Source organism: Rosa chinensis, chromosome 4 (genome assembly GCF_002994745.2).
Source record: "Rosa chinensis cultivar Old Blush chromosome 4, RchiOBHm-V2, whole genome shotgun sequence".
NCBI classification, from domain to species: Eukaryota; Viridiplantae; Streptophyta; class Magnoliopsida; order Rosales; family Rosaceae; genus Rosa; species Rosa chinensis.
This window is the reverse complement of record NC_037091.1, coordinates 4,289,203-4,307,813: the sequence shown is the minus strand read 5'-3', so window position 1 is coordinate 4,307,813 and position 18,611 is coordinate 4,289,203. Positions and strand designations below refer to the sequence as shown.

Sequence of the window (18,611 nt, the reverse complement as noted above, 5' to 3'; positions counted from 1 at the left end):
ACTTGGAAGACTTGGAAAATCATTGCTTTGATGCTTGCTGGAACAAGGAAATTACCTAGTCCACTCTGTACATTCTGTTTGGGTTCAATGTATTTTCTATAGGAAGGAGATTGCATGTAAAATCATACGTAACTGATTTTCAGGTCTGTTTTACTTTTACACAATCTGAAAAGAGAAAAGAGAAGGCCAATGTTTCTTCAAATCCCTTGACCAAAAGAAATGTTACTTAACCAAATTACTACTAGCATAGGGCAATGAGTTCTCAATTATGTCGTATATTCTCATTGCCATTTGTTTTGTTTAATTATCAAGTACCAGTTGCTTGGTTAATATCTCAAGTAGTCTTACTGTACACATATCCATGGTATCAAATTCCTATGCAGACAATTGCCACAAGCATTACAGTGAAAAACCGGTTGGGATTTGATTGAAGCAGACATGAACCAGGAATTATACATGTCCAATTGAGATACTACTGGATATTAATTTATTGCTATTTAAGTTTAGGGTATTCAATCCTTCCAGCTAATTTTTAATTTTCAGAGGAAGAATCAGTTCTTATGACCCTATTCAGCAACCACCTTTGTTAAAATCTGAAGTTTTCTTCATCCAATCCTCATCAAAATATACCAGAGTTAATTGTACATGATAAACATGGTAATGGGAGTAGGCTGCACTTATGCAGTCAAAATCAAGATAGATCTTGCCCCTTTCTGCTCCCAATGCAGACATGGATGAAACAACAGTCGGGATTCAATTGAAGCGGACATGGTTGGGACTTCTGGACGGATTTGGATGCAACATTTAGATACTCAATATAAATATGATGATGGTGTAGTTGCTAGAGATGAGATACTCGAAACCTCAGTTTATAGATCTTTAAAATTGAGGGTACTCCAATCCTTCCAAGTTCCAACTACTTTCTAAATTTACAGAGGAAGAATAAGTTTGCTAAAGAATGAGCCATTTTTCAATGTTCTGTTCATTTTACTAAGCAGCTTTCAGAAACATGTAGAATAATGATTGAATAATCATAGATGCGTGCTGGAATACTGCAACATAACGACACAAAACCAGCACCATCTAAGTTAAAATTTTAAACTAAAAACTTGGAAAAGGAAAAGAAAAAGATTCAGTTATTTATTAGACGATGATTACATTTACATACCTACATATTGTAAACTTGCACTCATCCTGCAGCAGCCTCTAAAGAGCCTCATGCCACTTGCCTATGACTGTACAGATAATCAGTCTCATCAACCACACTGCTTGATCACTGCCATGGAATACAGGCAGTCAGACCTTTTCAAGAACAGATCGATATACAAAACAAAATTGCCATTAATCCATGGAGCCATTTACTAATATCAAAGTTCTTTCCAAATATAACTAGACGTACTTGCTCCTCTTTCTTAAGGTGCTAGTATGGTAACCCCAGATCCAAGCCATCCATATACGGTGATCAGTTGATGCAACTACCATTTTTCTAATTTCAAATGTTACTAACCACTATGAATTGAAAGCTCAGAAAAACCAACAAATGAAAAAACAATGATATCCAGAAGACCAATGTGGCCGCATGCTGTTAGTACTGCCATGAAGACTGCTTCATCTGGTTTCACCCTTTGCTTAAGCATGTCATCAAAAAGCACTATATCTCACTCCCCATTTCCTTGCATGGCCATTGCTCCAATGGCTGCTGTCAAAGCAGAAACATCTCTTCTTGCCATGTCATCGAACACCTTCATTGCACTTTGAAGGTCACCACATCTAGCAAACATGTCAACTAAAGCTGTGCCGAGCCACAGGTCACAATTAATTTTTTTTTTTTTTTTTTTTTCCGATATAAGCATGAATCCACTTTTCAAGATCAAGAGCTCCTAGATATCCGCAAGCAGATGCAGCCTCCACCATGGTCACCCTATCTCCTTTTATTCCCTCAGTCTGCATCACCCTGAAAAGTTCAATTGCTTCCCCAAACTTGCTTTCTTGGAACAGAGCACCAATTATAGTGTTCCAAGAGACAAGATCACTCTTTGGCATCTCACTGAACATTTCCAAGCTGACTTCACATGACCATTTCTTATTAAATCAATGAGTTCCTTGATACTATAGTCCTATTCGACATATTGTCAAAAACTCTGCAAGCCAACACCCTCTCACTCAACGCAACATCCTTCAACTTTGCACAAGTAGAAATGACACGCACCATAGTCCACGACACAGTATTTCTCTCAAGCATTTCATCAAACACCTTCCGGGCATGATCCAGTTCCCAATAAACACGTGTTCCTCCAAAACTCTTCACAAGTGACCCATGGAGCTGAACCCCTTCACAGAAAGCCACAATCTTCGAGCACGCGCTCAATGCAACATCTGAACAATAGCCTCGCCATTAATCAAAGAATTGTACATGAACAACACACCCTTTGTTTTTCTCTACTCTGTTTTACGAATTAGAGGAGTAACATTTGAAGTGGAAATGAGAGTTGAGGTACAAAAGATGGTTTCTTTATCACGAATTACATTTCAACTGTGAATGTCATCGATCGACTCTCTGTAATTCCAATGAGTGCAGTTGAGCTTGACAGATATCAAGGCAACGCTAATTGGTTTCATTTTCTTTAGTTAAAGGAATATACTGCAGCAACACATCTGTTGCTATAAAACATTGTGAAACATATGAAGCAAAAAAGATAAAAATGTATAAATCTGAATTACAATGTAGCAGTAGATGTCCAGTTTTGATCTAAGACTATACAATCAAGCAAATGGCTAGGGACCTAGGAGAGTTTTACAGTGCTAGGGTTTCTGGCTAGGGCTTCTCTCGGATCTTCACCTCTTGGCATCCTTCTCTCTCCCACCATGGTTGATCACGTTACCGCTAGTCTGGCAGCAGCATTGGCGATCTCTAAAGATGGCCGGACGTCCTTTGGCCCGGCTGGTGCTGCTGCAGTGTCTTCCCCTCACTTTGCAATGGGGAGACTTCTCTCCTTCACGGCCAAGTGTCGGGCTGATCCCAAGGCTTTCTTGGGGACCATGACCTCCCTATGGGGGCTTGGGAATCGTCTCTCTACACGTGCGGTCAAGGATCGTTTTGTGTTTTAGTTTTCAAATCTAGAGGATCGTCTGAGGACGGTCGAGGGAGGGCCGTGGTTCTTTGGCAAGTGGGTGCTGGCTATGGTTGAGTTCGATGGTTTGAAAGATCCGGCGCAAGTGCCGATCTCTTCCTTCCCAGTTTGGGTTGAGATTATGGGTTTAGCACCGGCCCTAGTTATTGAGGGTGTTGTGGCGCTCATTGGAGCTACCTTAGGGGAGATCATGCATCTGGACAAGACTGGAATTCACAAGGGCACGGCGGCACGGGTTTGTATCTGCCACCTTCTATCGTCTCCGGTGAAACAGGTTTTCCCTCCATCCACCTTTGATTTCACCTCTAGGGCATTTGCTACGGTAAGGTTCAGATATGAGAGACTCGTTGGTTTCTGTCGGGTCTGTGGTATGATGGAACACCAGAGGTCGAGTTGTGCTGTCCCTCCGGAAGCACTGCATGTCTCTGTCTGCGCCAACCCTAAACATATTTTGGTTAGATCTGCTGCTTCGAGTTTTGCAGAGGTCTTGGCTCAGTCCACAGCACCTAAACTCTTCACTTCCATGGCAAAGCCAACCCCAGGTTCACTCCAGGGCTTCTCGGCGTCAGCTGTAGCGGCCCAACTAACCAAAATCCCATCTCCAATCCAGGCCGTTAGTGAGCCCATCCAAGCTGCTGCAGATGTCCCATCTCTTAGTGGGAAGAAGAGAACGGCCTATGAGGCCCTCATGCAATATACTAAGCGTAAGAAGACAGTTGAGGAGGTACCTCAAGTGGAGGATATTGATCTTGGCTTTGAACCTGAATTGGCCCTAAAGAGTAGGAATGGGGTTATCCTAGTCTCCCCAGCAAAGAAGGCAAAGTTGGGACGTCCTCCTGGGCGCAAGAATAACCCGAAACCCGTGGGTTTGAAACCTAAGAAGCTGACCTCTGAGGACCCAAAACCTCGGAGGAAGAGGAGCCTCCGAGGAGTTTTAAGGTAGTGGAACACCCTTCCTATGGGGAAGGTAGCTCGGGTTTGGCTGCAGCAACATCAACCCCTGCTGGTGGGGAGGTTCACATGTCTTCTGGCAAAGGTTCTGAGTCCGAGGAATGCACTCCCATGAATGCCCTGGAGTAGGGTACGTTGATGGGAACATGAATAAATTGGGATGGTCTTTTGTCTTTGGTCGGAGACCATCCTAGTAGTGTTGAACTTGGTTTCTACAGCACTTGAGCTTCATCCTCATGGATTCATTATGTTTGATTAGTCTAGGTTTGTCTTAGATTTTTCATTCATGACTCTTTCTGTCGTTGCCCGGAGTCCGGGTGAGTCATCTCTTGTAATGTTTCCTACTTTACTTCAATGGATTGACACCCCCCACGTTCAAAAATAGAGGAGAAGATATTGAAGGGGAAGAAATGTCATTATGAATGAGAAGAATTTAGCCCATCAATCACCTAGTTTCATTCTCTAAACTTTAGTTAAGATCGGATTATGACTACTTAAAAGATTATGGCTAGTGACAGAAGCACTAGTAAATTTCTTTTTTTTTTGTAGGCTTTGCATCGGAGGTAGAACCAATAAATATTTCTTTTTCGATTCATCCCTAGAGTTGAATACCTCATCCAAGAATTGACATCATAGTATTAAATCATAAACAAAAATTAAGATATTCATTGATAGTCATCAATAGATCGAAGAAATCTCAGAAAAAATGCACTTGGAAACCCAATTCAAAGTAAGACTGTACTATTAGTTGAAGATATAGAGATAGTTTATGCAAGCAATCCCAGTGAAGCCTCCTCTGTATAGAATGGTCCTATAGAGCATAAATAAATCGAAACCTTAACTCGACTTGTTTCAATTTAGGTTTCAATAGTGTCACTTTACTTGTCACCGGAGCATAAAATTGTCACTATACCCCGCGGTGATTCTGGACTATAGAATAGTTACATTCTTTATCTAACAAAAAAAAAAAATTGCGTTTATAAATTTGGGTTAACTACAAAGTACTCCCAGACAAAAAGATTTTTGACAATAAAGTCCACAACCTTTTCCCTTATACAATTAAGGACACTCACTATTTTCTTTTATCCTTTTACTTTCTACACAGTATCAGCTTCATATTGTACTGTTCTAGACTAAACACAGTATCAGCCTAAGGACTAGCCTTCAACATGCCACAATTTCACCTAACGACTTCCTGTCTAGACGGCTACTAACAGGGCGGAATCACTGCTGCCTTAGTATGGTAAAGGGTTCAGTCTATATAGCAAAACATAAAGACTGCTACTGCATACTAGCTGCTACTGTTGCCAAAACATAAAAATAGTAAAGTATTTTTGTGACAGGGTACTGGGCACAAACTGAATTTATTTATTCAAGCATAAATAGAGATACAGAACCCAGAGCCTCACTCTTGGGCAAACAGCTAGAAGCTGTTTAGCTACTCATGACTGAATTACAAACACTTACTTGTAATAGAAAGCACACTGTGTCCACAGACGGACTGCTACTGCTACTGATCTTAGAGATTTTCGAATATAGAACTAATGTTTTTTTCTTCGAATGCCTTCTAAGAGAAGCTAAAGCTCCTTATATAGGGAGCGGAACTCAAATTACAATTCAAAACAACAAAATGTACAGAATGACTCCATGATTTCCTGCTTTCCTTAGTGCTCCTGCTGGTGGAGGTCGGCCGGGGAAAAGCAGATTCCTTTAGGTGAAATGTTTTTCACCTGCTTTTTTGAAAAGCAAAAGTCACTTTTGGGAAAAAAAACAAAAGAACTTTCGGTGTTTTCTACACCTGCTGCTTCACATGTTCTCGTCGGTTTCTGAATTATGACCAAGGACAAACGAGTCGTTATCTGCCTGGGCCATCCTTACTGTTGTTGCATTGTCTTCGACATCTGTATCAACATACATCTTGTAGTGGTTGTCAATTTCAAGTTTCTCCACCCATCGTAAGCATGCCAGTGTCGAATCTATCTCTTTTCTGGTAAGGGATAGGAATAAGTCACTGCTGACTACGTCAGGATGATCGTAAGCAGTGATGATAATTTTCTCTCCTGCTGCCAGGAAGGTATTGTAGGTATCCTCAGAAATGATCTTTTTGATATATTCTAGAGTCATGGCCTTCATCCACGGGATGCTTGAATTTGGTTGGCCATTGTACCCTACACAGGCTGGTTGAAGATATTTCCTTTGAATAATTCTTACATAATGATAAGGAGGAATATATTCAACTTCACCGTTTGCCTTCTGGATCCATTCTGGAGGAGTGGATCTGAACTTCAATCGAAGCAGCATACAATCATTTTTTCTTACATTTTTGACTGTATTGACAATGATAGGTGGCAAACCTTTTAGATCATCATTTGTTTTAGTCCACAGATTATGGACAAAACCATTTTCAACAAGCCAGAGCTTGTGTTCTTGAGGATGTTCACTCTGAACATTAACTAGGTATCTTCCAACATAAGGACCTGAAACAATAAAGAGAGTTGGAGGAACTAGGTCTTCTGGATTATGTCTTCCTATCAGATTATGGAATTCATGCCAGTCTGATTCATTAAGTGCCATAACAGGAACCCTAGCACTTTCTGGACTTTCAAGGAAGAGAATTTTTTCTTTTCTTACAGCACTCTGCTGTGTATGACTTTCTTCAAATTGTGGTCTGGCGTTCTCATATAGTTCTTCAGCTAGTGCAAAGAGTGCCGGGAACATTAGACCACTGCTTCTTTCTTGAAAAGCAAATAAGAGATTATCTAGGATCGCCTTCTGGTGATAAGCTAGTCTCCTGCCAGTTCTGAACACAGGAGTGTCAAAAGTTCTTAATTCATAGTTAAAAACATTTATGACTCCAGTTGGAGTTGGTCTGCTTTTTGGCAAAGCAGCAGCCGTCAACGGTCTTGATGAGCCTTTACCGTCTGCCGTTTGAGACGGGCTAGCCAATCCTTTACCCTGGGATTGATCAGTTGTGGCTAGTCCTTTAGGACTTAGCAGAAACCTTTTAAGAACTTTTTCTTTGGTTTCCATAGGATCTTCTTGATGCTCATGTTCTTTCCCAGTCCTTCTGCTTCTGGGATTACGACCTTCATCGTCTTCTCTTTGGCTGAACATTACCATTTCCCTGGTCAATGCGTCTGGATAATTCTTGTTTCCTGCAATTAATTCAACATTATAATCATATTGGTTAAGAAATAATTGCCAGTTTGCTAATCTTCCTCTATCAGCAGCTTTATCAAGTTTGAAATTTTTGAAATTCTTTACTCTAGCACAATCGGTGCGGACAGTAAAGGGTTTTCCAAGAAAAGCTGGTGAATTTAAAATCGTTTTCTTGACAGCCAAAATTTCTTTTTCCCCTGTGGGATAATTCAGTTCTGCAGGGCTGAACTTGCCACTACAAAATTTACAGATCTTTTCAATGTTAGTTCCAAGCGTTTTTGCCAGAACCACACCGGACCAATAATTATCGCTCGCATCTGTCTGGAGGATAATTTCATCATTCTCTTCTGGTTGTTGAAGAGGAGGGAGGTTTTTGCAGAGATTTTTTATCTGCTTCACAATTTTTTCATCATCTTCTGTGAAGTTCCATTTTCTTTTGGAACTTGTCTTAGGAGATAACATCGCTGTTAACCCCGAGATTTTAGGGATGAAGTCTCTCCCATAATTTATGACACCAAGGAATCTCTCTAGACTCTTAGCATCAGGAATTCTATCTGGGAACTTCCAGATTTTCTCAAGGATATGAGGTTGGAGTTTTATGACCCCATTTTTTATGTTTATTCCTAGGAAATCAACTTCATCGAGGATAAAGAAGATTTTCTTTTCTCCTAGGATAATTCCATGCTGAACTATCAGCTTTACTACCTCATGGAGGTGTCTCATGTGTTCTTCTTTGTTTTTGGAGAAGACCAGAATGTCATCTATGTAGACGACACAGAATTCCGCTACATGCTTGAAGATGTTGTCCATCTTTCTTTGGAAGATTGAGGGAGCTTGCTTGAGACCAAAAGGCATTACCAGCCATTCGTAATGACCTTGTGGTGTTCCAAATGCAGTGAGAGGTATACTCTCGGGATGCATCTTGACTTGCCAGAAACCCGACTTTGCATCGAATTTCGAAAAGACTTTGGCTCCTCTGAGCTGGTTAATCAATACTCTTACTTGAGCAATTTGATAACCGTCTTTGACAGTCTTCTTGTTGACATCTCTGTAGTCAATCACCATTCTAGCTTTTCCTCGTAGAGTTTCTGCATGATTTCTCACGTAGAATGCTGGAGCATGATGAGGGCTAGTGGAAGGTTGAATCAATCTCTTGTTCAGGAGATCTGCAATATCTTTTCTGAATTCTTTTTGATCTTCCTCTTTGTAATGAGGAATGGCTTTGACATGGAAGATAGCATTCATGTCATGCAATTTCAATTCACAGACCACTGGGTCTTTTTCCCAAAACTTTTGAGGATCTACGTCGATATTCTGTTTGAGTAGATTCTTGATTCCTTCAAGAGTGGGAATTCTTTGAGACTCAAGCTTATTCTGAAGGTGCTTGAGATTATGCTCATAGATGAAACTAGCTTCTTCTTCTTCACTAGTTGTTTCTTCTTCTTCTTCTTCTTCTGAAGATTCTTCAACAAGTACTTCTTCTTGTTGCTTGATTTGAAGTATTGTTTCAAATTTGGGTTTGTAGGGGGTAAGATCACCACTATTCTGGTGCGATCTCTGATATTGAGTAGTGAAACCGGGACCTACCACAGTTTTGGCTTGTGTGAGGCGGTCTGCCCAGAACACCCGTTCCCCTTTTCTGAATCCTATCGCTTCTTCATCCTGAATGAATCTCTGTTGGAGAATAAAATCATTTCCCAACAAGAAATCAGATCCTTGGCCTTCAGATTGCCAAACATTTTGGATGATAAATGTTCCTCCACCAATGGTGATATGAACATTTTTTGCTACTTTTTTCATGGTAAGATGGCTTCCATCAAATGTAACACCAGTAGCTGATTTTTTCTTATCTTCTTTCCAGAGTTCATCTGGTATTGCAAATCTCTTTGCCACAGTAAAGCCTGATCCATTATCCACAAAGGCATGTAGATGATATTTTTTATGATCAGGGAATTTCAATCCAATCTCTATGTAGTTGCTATATCTACTTGTAGAGACGACCTTTGATTGTTGAAGCTCATTTTCTTGAGCTGCTTGTTCTTTTGGAATGAATGGTTTACATTCTTCTTTTGGGATAATTTCTGGTGTTTCAACCAGTTCAATTTCTGCATCGATTTCTGCATCGATGATTTCTTCTTTTGGTTTTGAGGAAGATGGTTTCATGACTTCTTGGAATAGAGTTTCTACTTCTTTCGCCTTTTGCTCAGCGAAATATTCTTCATATTCTTGTTCAACCAGCTGGCTGACAAGGCCATTCTTAGTTTTTCTTCTTGCTTCAGCTATGAAGCATTCTTTGTGATAAGTCTTTTTTGACTCTTCACAAAACATGGGGAGACCATTCTTTTCGTGACAAAAGCAGTAGTCACAAACGAATGTACCAGGGTTCACCTGATAAGAAGACATTAAAGCTTCTGTTTTGCTTTCTTCCCAATTTTTGATTCTCAAGACATTCATCGGTCTAGATTCGAAGTACTCTACTTCAGAATCTGTCTCAGACTCATCTGATGACTCTTCTTCCTCAGACCAGGCAGAATAAACTGACCTGTCGTCATCTTCATCATCAGAATAGGCTATTTCGTAGCCTTTTATATTAGCTACTTCTACTATTTGCTCATATTCTTCGAAGAGAGCTTTAGTAGATCTTTTACCCTTTTCGGGGCATTCATTGGCATAGTGCCCTTCTGCTTTACATAACCAACATCTGCAAGCTTTCTTGCTTGGTTGTTTATGCTGATGAGTATTCTTCTTTTTCTTGAAGAATTTCTTTTTTGGATCTTCATCCTTTTGTCTCTTGTAATTAGAACTCTTCTTGAATTTCCAATCCATTTTTTGATTACTCTTTTTGAATTTTTTAGAGTAATATTTTTCTTTCTTTTTTTTGTGGAATTTGGATTCATGACATCCCCAGTTTGTGGGCATATCTAATATCCCATAACAGAAATTTTCAACTCCTTTGAGTTGTTTCTTGGCCATCTTAGCTCTAAGATTGGCTTTGCATTGCTCTTTCAGTAATTGCCGGATTCTGTCGGCAATTCCTCCAACTGAAAATCTTTCAATTGGTTTTTCAGCTATGCTTTCTCTTACAGCTGTTCTCCATGGTTCAGGGAGTTTTCTGTGCAACAGATTAACTAGATCAGTATTCTCTAGTTCACCAATTGTACAGTAGTACTCTTGAAACTCATTCAAGTATTCTTCGAAATATCTCATGTCACAAATTTTGAGAGCATAGATATTCGATTTTGCCGTTTCTTTGGCTTTTTCACTCAGATTTGAAAGATCTCCACAGAACTGATCGTACAGTGGTACTGCAAAATCATACGGAGATTTTGAATTTTTGATTTCTTCCAGCCAGTCTCTTCCTCTGGCAGTTTCTTTGAAAGATAGGTAGTACTTTTTTGCTACTCCAGTGAGAGTAGTTTCATAGTACACCTGCAGATCTGGTGCTTCAAATTTGCCAAGGGTGAGTGCAGAAGCCATCATCAGGCTGTCTACCCATTGGTCAATGGTTTTTCTTTTGTCTAGACTCTTGTCTAGATTTAACCATATGCCATAGTTCGTGATAGGAACTCTAGGCAGATTGTCTTCCGGGACAAATCTTTGGGAATTTCTTTCTCCTTTTTTACCCGTGGGGGCTTTCTGAAATGGGAGTTTTATTTCTTTTTTTTCTCTGCTAATGAAAGTTCTGGAGCTTTCTCCTTCTTCCATTTCAATATCTTGATAAGGAAAGACTTTTCTTGTCTTTCTGAATTTGTATTCTTTCATTTCTTCGATTAGTTTTTCTAATCGTTCAGGATTTTCGCAATTCTCAGCTTCTTCATAAAGATCATAGAGCTTCTTAGTTCTGAACATATGGACTGGTCTGTTCAGATCAGCTTCCAATTCTTCTTCAGAAATTGGCTCTTCAATAGTGGGTTTTATACCACTGACACTAGCTTCTCTAGTGCTGTAGCTTCTTCTCAGAAGATTGTTCTTGTTTATCCTGAGATTCTCAGGACAGACATCACTTTTTCTGTGATTGTCAAAATTAAGACTAATTTCTCCAGTCTTTCTACTCTCGTAGATCTTTGCTTTTGCTCTTTCCGGCTGCTTTTTTGGACCGGATAATTTCCATTCAAGAGGAAAAGTTACTTCATTCCAAGTAACTTTGTGGATCTGTTGTGAATGGTTCTTCTGATTGGTGAGGAATCCGGTAGTAAGACCTGGGATATTTGTTATTCTTGTCTTAGGGGCTACTGTAGTACTCATCAATTTATAGTATATTCTATATACTATAGCAAGTTCTTGCATATCTTCTTTCATAGATATGCCATCTGTCTTGACTCTCAGTCGTAGACAATGAGCTGCATCTTTCAAGCTGGTGGTGAAGTTGGGGAAGCAGTTGAAATATGCTACTTGATCACATAAGGATGCTTCGAGCGTTCCCAACAAACTAGCTTGGAAGTCTGTTAACCTGTTGTCCTGTAGAACACATAGGACCGAACAGTTTATGCCTTCACGTGCAAGCATATTTATGCCTACTTGGACTGCTCCAATATGCATAAATTGATATTGTTTTGCTTGAGCTCTAGCAACTTCTGAAGGAGTGATCAATAGAAGATCAGTCTCTCCTCCTGCTGTAGCTGGAGTTGTAGTTTCCAGAAGTTTAAAATAATGGCTATCCATTAAATCAAACTTTCCCCTTTTGTAGATTTGTTTAAAATCTAACTTTGGGATTGAGGAATTTTTTACCTCTTGTTCGATTTCGTTGAATTCGAATTCTTCAGCATTTAGGAGCTGTACTCCCTTCTTTTTCCCAAAGATGCTTAACATCTTCATTTCTCTTTTTTCCGGATTTTCATACTGGATACTAGTTTGACTAGTAGATGGTTCCAGAAAAATCATATTTGGAATATGATTTGTGTCTGGTTTTTCTAACGGTTTGAATCCATTAGTTTTCTTTTTTACTGTAGGCACTTTCTTGTCCTTCAGTATATTTTTCATGGAATCCAGCGTTTTTTGCTGTTCATTGATTTTTCTACTGACAACTGTCAGCTTTTCTTCTTCCACTTTTGGAAGTTCTTTGATATAATCCAGTTTGTTTTCCAATCTTTCTAATTGGTGGATTATAGCAGGTAATTTTTCTAGATGAGTTTGACATCTAGATATTTCTAGTAACAGCTTCTGATATTTCTCATCAGAAGTTTTTAGTAGAGAATTTATTTTCTCTAATAACAATTCTGACATTGTCCCCATTAAGGAGGGGTTCTCCTTTGAGTTATTTTACAAGCTCTGATACCAGTGATGTGCGGATCTAACCAATGCTCAAATAATCTAGAGGTTTTTGTTCTATTTCTAGAACATATAAGAGATTATCAATATCTTCTTCTAGCTTATATATTCTAGTTTGGAGTATAAATAATATCCCAGTAGTTGGGTGTATTTCTGTTGAGATTTTCTCTAAAGAGTTTCAGTTTTCTCAACTTTTCTCTTTCTGTTTTTAATTCTTTGCTAGTATTCTTACAAATAGCTAGTAACTCTAGTCTGTCAACGATAGAAATTATGAATAGTAAAAATAACTGTTTACCTTCGAGTATGGAGGATGGATTTGTTCCTGTAATATGCTTAAACAAACAAATTCAAAAGCATGGGCCCACTACGCTCCGTCAATTTTCTTTTTACTGAAAGGAAAGATAAAAACTTAAAGAGAAAGTGAAACTTGCTAAAGACAAAATGTCCTTAAGTGTCTAAAAACAAATGTAGTGGAGTTTTTTGTGTTTTAGAGTTTGGTCAAGGAGGTGGGTGTAGTTTCTCCTATAAATTTCTCCTGCCTCTCTCCGTCGGAGTTGGACTAGTGAGTCTATAACACTCTCTCCTACTCCGCCCAAAGTTGAGAGCACCTCTCAACGAGACCATGTTATTATCCAGCTTCTGATATTCAAGAAAAACCAGAGGAATTTTCCATTTCTGTGATAAACAATGCTTGCGAAGCTCCAGCTGGACTTCCCCGTTTTGGGTTCCACGAGGACCTCACCCAACACAGTACTCCCTCCACTGGAGAAACTCGAACTCATAACCAGAGATAGGAAGCAGAGAGTGCTTCACGGAGGAGGGTTCAAGAAGGGTTTTGGTGAAGTTTGTAGACCCAGACATAGTAATGGTGGCAGTGTTGTTGTTCATGAAGTTGGGTTGAAGAAGCGTGGTTTTGTGAAGAACCCAGATGAGGAAGAGGGATTAGAGAATCTGGGTGATGGTGGGTTTGTGGAAAGAAAGGATTTTGGGGTTGAATTGGGGTTGGGGGGTGGGAATGGTGTGGTGAAGAAAGTGCAGACCAAGTGTTCGACGAAATGGCTGAGTTACGGCGGGTGCATTCCGGCAATGTTGACGGCGTTGGAGGAAGTTGAGGACTTGGATGAGGCTCTGGGGCCGTGGGGAGAGACGCTTAGTAACAAGGAAAGGAGCATAATTTTGAAGGAGCAGAGGAGTTGGGAAAGGGCTTTGGAGATTTTCGAGTGGTTTAAGAAGAAGAGGTGTCATGAGTTGCATGTGATTCACTATAATACAGTGCTTAGGATTCTTGGGAAGGCGAAGAAGTGGAGTCATCTAAGGAGTCTTTGGGATGAGATGAATGTGGAAAGAATAGCACCCATTAACTCAACTTATGGAACTTTGATTGATGTTTACAGTAAGGGTGGGTTCGAAAAGGAAGCGCTCATTTGGCTGCAGAGGATGACCAAGCAAGGAATGAAACCTGATGAGGTTACTATGGCCATTGTGCTGCAGTTGTATAAGAAAGCAGGGGAGTACCGAAAAGCTGAGGAGTTTTTTGAGAAATGGTCGGAGAGCTCCTAGCATTGTCATGGTTCTTTGAGCTCGCATACGTATAACACATTGATCGACACGCGTGGAAAAGCTGGCCAGCTTAAAGACGCGTCGGAAATGTTTGCATCGATGCTGAGGGAAGGGATTGCTCCAACTACAGTGACTTTCAATACAATGATTCACATTTGCGGTAATCATGGTCAGCTTGCAGAAGTTGCTTCACTTATGCAGAAGATGGAAGAGGTTTGATGCCCACCAGACACGAGAACATATAATATTCTGATTTCCCTCCATGCTAGGCCTGATAATAGACACAGCTACAAACTACTTTGCAAAGATGAAGGAGGCTTGCCTTGAGCCAGACCCTGTGAGTTATCGCACCCTTTTGTATGCATACTCTGTAAGGCACATAGTTAGCAAAGCTGAAGAGCTCATATCAGAGATGGATGAAAGGGGGCTTGAAATTGATGAGTTCACTCATTCGGCTCTGACTAGGATGTATATAGAAGCGGGGATGCTTGAGAAGTCTTGGGTTTGGTTCTTGAGATTTCATCTCTCAGGGAAAATGGGATCTGATTGCTATTCTGCCAACATTGATGCATATGGAGAGCGTGGGCATATTTTGGAAGCTGAGAAAGTTTTCAATTGCTGCCGAGAAGTGAAGAAGTTGAGTGTCCTTGAGTTCCACGTGATGATCAAATCGTATGTGGTTGATAAACATTACAGTAGAGCTTGCCAGTTGTTTGGTAGCGCGGAGAGTCATAGTGTAATTCCTGACAGGTGTAGCTATAGTTCTCTGATACAAATTTTGGCTAGTGGTGATATGCCACATACTGCAATGCCTTATCTGAAGAAGATGCAGGAGTCAGGGTTGGTACGTGATTGCATCCCCTATTGTGCTGTGATTTCAAGCTTTGCAAAATTAGGTCAATTGGAAAGGGCAGAGGAAGTTTATAAACAGATGGTTTGATTCAATGTGCAGAGCCTGATGTTATTGTCTTTGTGGTGTTGATAAATGCTTTTGCTGAAGTTGGAAGAAAGATAACTTTTATTAATAAGAAAAATCAAATTGCGTTGTTTATATGGCAATATCTATCGCCTTTATATGTCCTCTGTGGAAATTAGGGTTTAAGCGAGGGGTATAGATAATGGCGTGGTGTAGGAGGCACTGTTTTGCAATGTTGGAAAGTTTTGCAACCAGAAAAGCAGCGGCTGCGGTGGCTACGTCAATGATAGCAAGCAACTAGAAGAATGAGACGAAGAAAATTAGCATGTTTTCAGAATTCATAAGAAGAAATTCTTCTACTTTAACAACACTTAAGGCAGAGAAGAAAAAGAAGAAAGAAATCATGGAAGAAGAAAGCAAGTATAAGTCACTAAACTTATGTTTCGAGGAGTACACTGACAATGCTCATGTTATTCAATCCATCAGATTAAGCCATCATGGCGGCGATGATCTGAAATTACAGAGACTTGCTTATAGATGTGGACCTAAAACTGTTGTTCCCCTACATATGAGTACTGGTGTCGTCGGCTCCAAAATTATTCTCTCTGGTGGTAAGGTTTTTCCTCCGTTACAACGTCCTCATATTTTTGAATATTCACTAAGCAAAGAAGTTTGTGTGTTTGAGACAGATCCAAGCACAGATCCAAACCCAAAATTGCAACCTTCCCAAGTTTTTAAGGTTAGTAGACCTGAACTTGTTTTAGTAGAGGTGGACGACAAACTTTATTGCTTCGGTGGTCTATGTGACTGTGAGTCATTCGAGGTATTTGAACCAATACAGGATGACTGGTTGCCTCTGGATGCGCCTCCTCGGAAGTATCCCAACGGCTTCACTCATGCAATTGCAGGCACCAAAATCCTACTCTGGGGCAGAAATCAGACCGAAGTGTACATGTTTGACGCGACCCATCCGGAAAAAGGATGGACATAATTGGACCCTTGTTTGGGAACTATATTCCCTCTATTGATGGTTATGATTAACTATTTATCAAGTTGAAGTTTCATCATGGTGATGGTGAGGGTTTCCTAATGTTCTCATTAGTTTGGAACAACCTCATACAGTACTAGCCTTCCACATGTCTTATACATGTGATTCCTTGAAACCTATGGAACCTCTGCAGTTGCCAGGATGGCCCCCAAAATTTCATAGACCAAGTCGATGTCTGTTTTTTCACCTTGGAGGGCAAAAAGTCGGCCTTGTTTTCTCCCGTGATACATTACGTGATTACTATTATGATCATTATGAATTCCCTTCTGATTATGATGACGACGATAATGAAGACAACGAAGATGATGATGAAGACCACAAAGACGATGGCCATAATAATGATAATCACGACGCCTCTGATAATGTTAATTATGATGGCCTTGAGGATAATGACAAGGTGAGAGTTCTTGTCATAATCTTTGAATACGAAATTGTTGAGCCATGGACATCAAATACAAGTTGCTTAGTACTCGCTGCCTTCAATACTCTTCCAAGAATCTTGGAACGGTACTTCGCACCTATCAGGTGCCTATGTGATGTAAACTTAACTATAAGTTTTGTTGATTAATATATTGTTTGTCTCAAAACATTCTATCGCCTTTATGGTATAAAAAATAATAATTCTTTTTTCGAAAATGGTCAATTAATTATCAACTATATAATGTGTGGAATAGAGGTTACAGTAAGGTCATTATAAGCAAAATATTCTACGAGCCAATGAAGTCCATCAATCAGATAAAGAGACCGACCTCATTCACCATCTATGAAGTGAATGATGAGCTCAATTGTTACCCTGATTTCATATCATCAATTTCAGATGCGTATAACTGCTCCATTAGTAGAACACAATCTAAAGCATAACCAGGCTCATAGACGATTCAGCGGTGAACGGCGTTAAGAACATATGAATAGCAAATTCCAATCCAATTTTGGCTACATCAATCTTAATGTAATCATTTCGAATAACAATTGTTGTTTCACCTAAATAAAAATTCTCAACAGAAGCTTAAGCATAAATCACTATCAAACTCTTCTTCTTCTTTTTTTTTTGAGGGAAATGGAAGACTAATTCATTGATGAAGCGTCATCACAATCAGAGAAAATTAGAACCTCCACACTTGAAGGGATGTTGGTAAAGAAATCAATACCAAATTGACCAGCTTTGGCCTCCTGCGCCAAAGTATGCGCGACTAGATTAACCTGCCTATTACCAAAAACCACTTTAGCATCTAAAGCAGCATGCAACAAGTTTCGCAAGTCATCAATTAAGAACCCCAACTCCGATTGATCAAGGGAAGAGCCAGAGATAGCTTGAACCAAATCCATACAATCTGTTTCCACTATCACTGGTGTTAAATGCTGATCAATAGCCAACTGCACTCCTAGAAGCAAAGCCAACAACTCCGCATGGCCGGCAGAACTAGACACCATTACTGTGTGTCGAAAGCCCCCCAACACAACTCCTTCGTGGTCCCTGAAAACACCTCCCAATCCTGTGATACCCGAATCCAAACAAAAGGCCGCATCAACGTTCAATTTAATAAAACCAATAGGAGGCTTTTTCCATTGCGTTAAAGTCCCTGATCTATGAACAGAAGGTGAGGGAGTGCGAGCAGCCTTGTAATCCTCCCACCAACCCAATGTTATTGGCACGATATCAGTAGCCAACTTGCACTCCTCATCCCAAATTCGGGAATTTCTGTTACACCAAGTAGCCCAGATGGTCATCAATAAAGGAACAAAAACTGCAGAGGCCTGTGAGTAAATGGATACCAACCAATCCGCAACACAATAGGCACCTGGAAGATTAGGAATAAGAGCTACCTGGAGCATACTAACTGCATGGGGACAATCTCGTAGGGCATGAATTGGGGACTCAACTTCTTCATCAAAAAACGGACATTAGGTATCAATATCAATACCTCTTTCACTAAGCCTTCCAAGCACAAACCTTCACATTACCTGGCACGGGGGCATTCCATAATTGTTTCCAAAGAACTGCACTAGGGTAAGGATCAGAAGGCTCCTCTTCAAGAATCCTACACCTAGCAATATGATAAGCGGACTTCACTGTAAATCTGCCTTTTCTGCCAACATCCCAAATCCATCTGTCTGCATGGTTCTGAGGGCTAAGTGGGAGTGCCTGTATCTTCTGAACAATATGTGGGAGTGCCTGTATCTTCTGAACAATATGTGTAGGGAATAAATGAGATAAAAGAGTAGTGTCCCACACACCTAGAGCAAGAAACAGATCCGCAACCACAGTAGCTCGATCGGACCTATACAAACTCAAGTCCTCCCCCATTAGCCAGGGATCTGATATTAGTGGTCGTTCCATTACCAATATATCTCCGGATACCTGCCCATAGAATATCTCTACCTTGCACGATACTCCTCCAAGCATAAGAGGGTTGTGCCCCCAAAGTTGCTTCCCAAAAATTACAATGGGGAAAATACAAAGCTTTTAAAAGCTGGCCAATTAAAGAATCCGGGTTTTGGAATAACCTCCACCCTTGCTTTGCTAACATGGCAAGATTAAAAGCAAATAAATGTCGAAAACCCATACTTCCCATGCTCT

At 40.2% G+C, this 18,611-nt stretch overlaps 1 protein-coding gene and 1 pseudogene across 26 annotated transcripts in view; one reads left to right on the top strand and one right to left on the bottom strand.

Moving 5' to 3' along the window:
- LOC112196425 (disease resistance protein RPV1) overlaps nucleotides 1–18,611 on the bottom strand; it is a 100,291-nt gene that overhangs the window by 54,630 nt on the left and 27,050 nt on the right. The window lies entirely within an intron of this gene.
- Nucleotides 13,042–15,164, top strand: LOC112198652 (annotated as a pseudogene).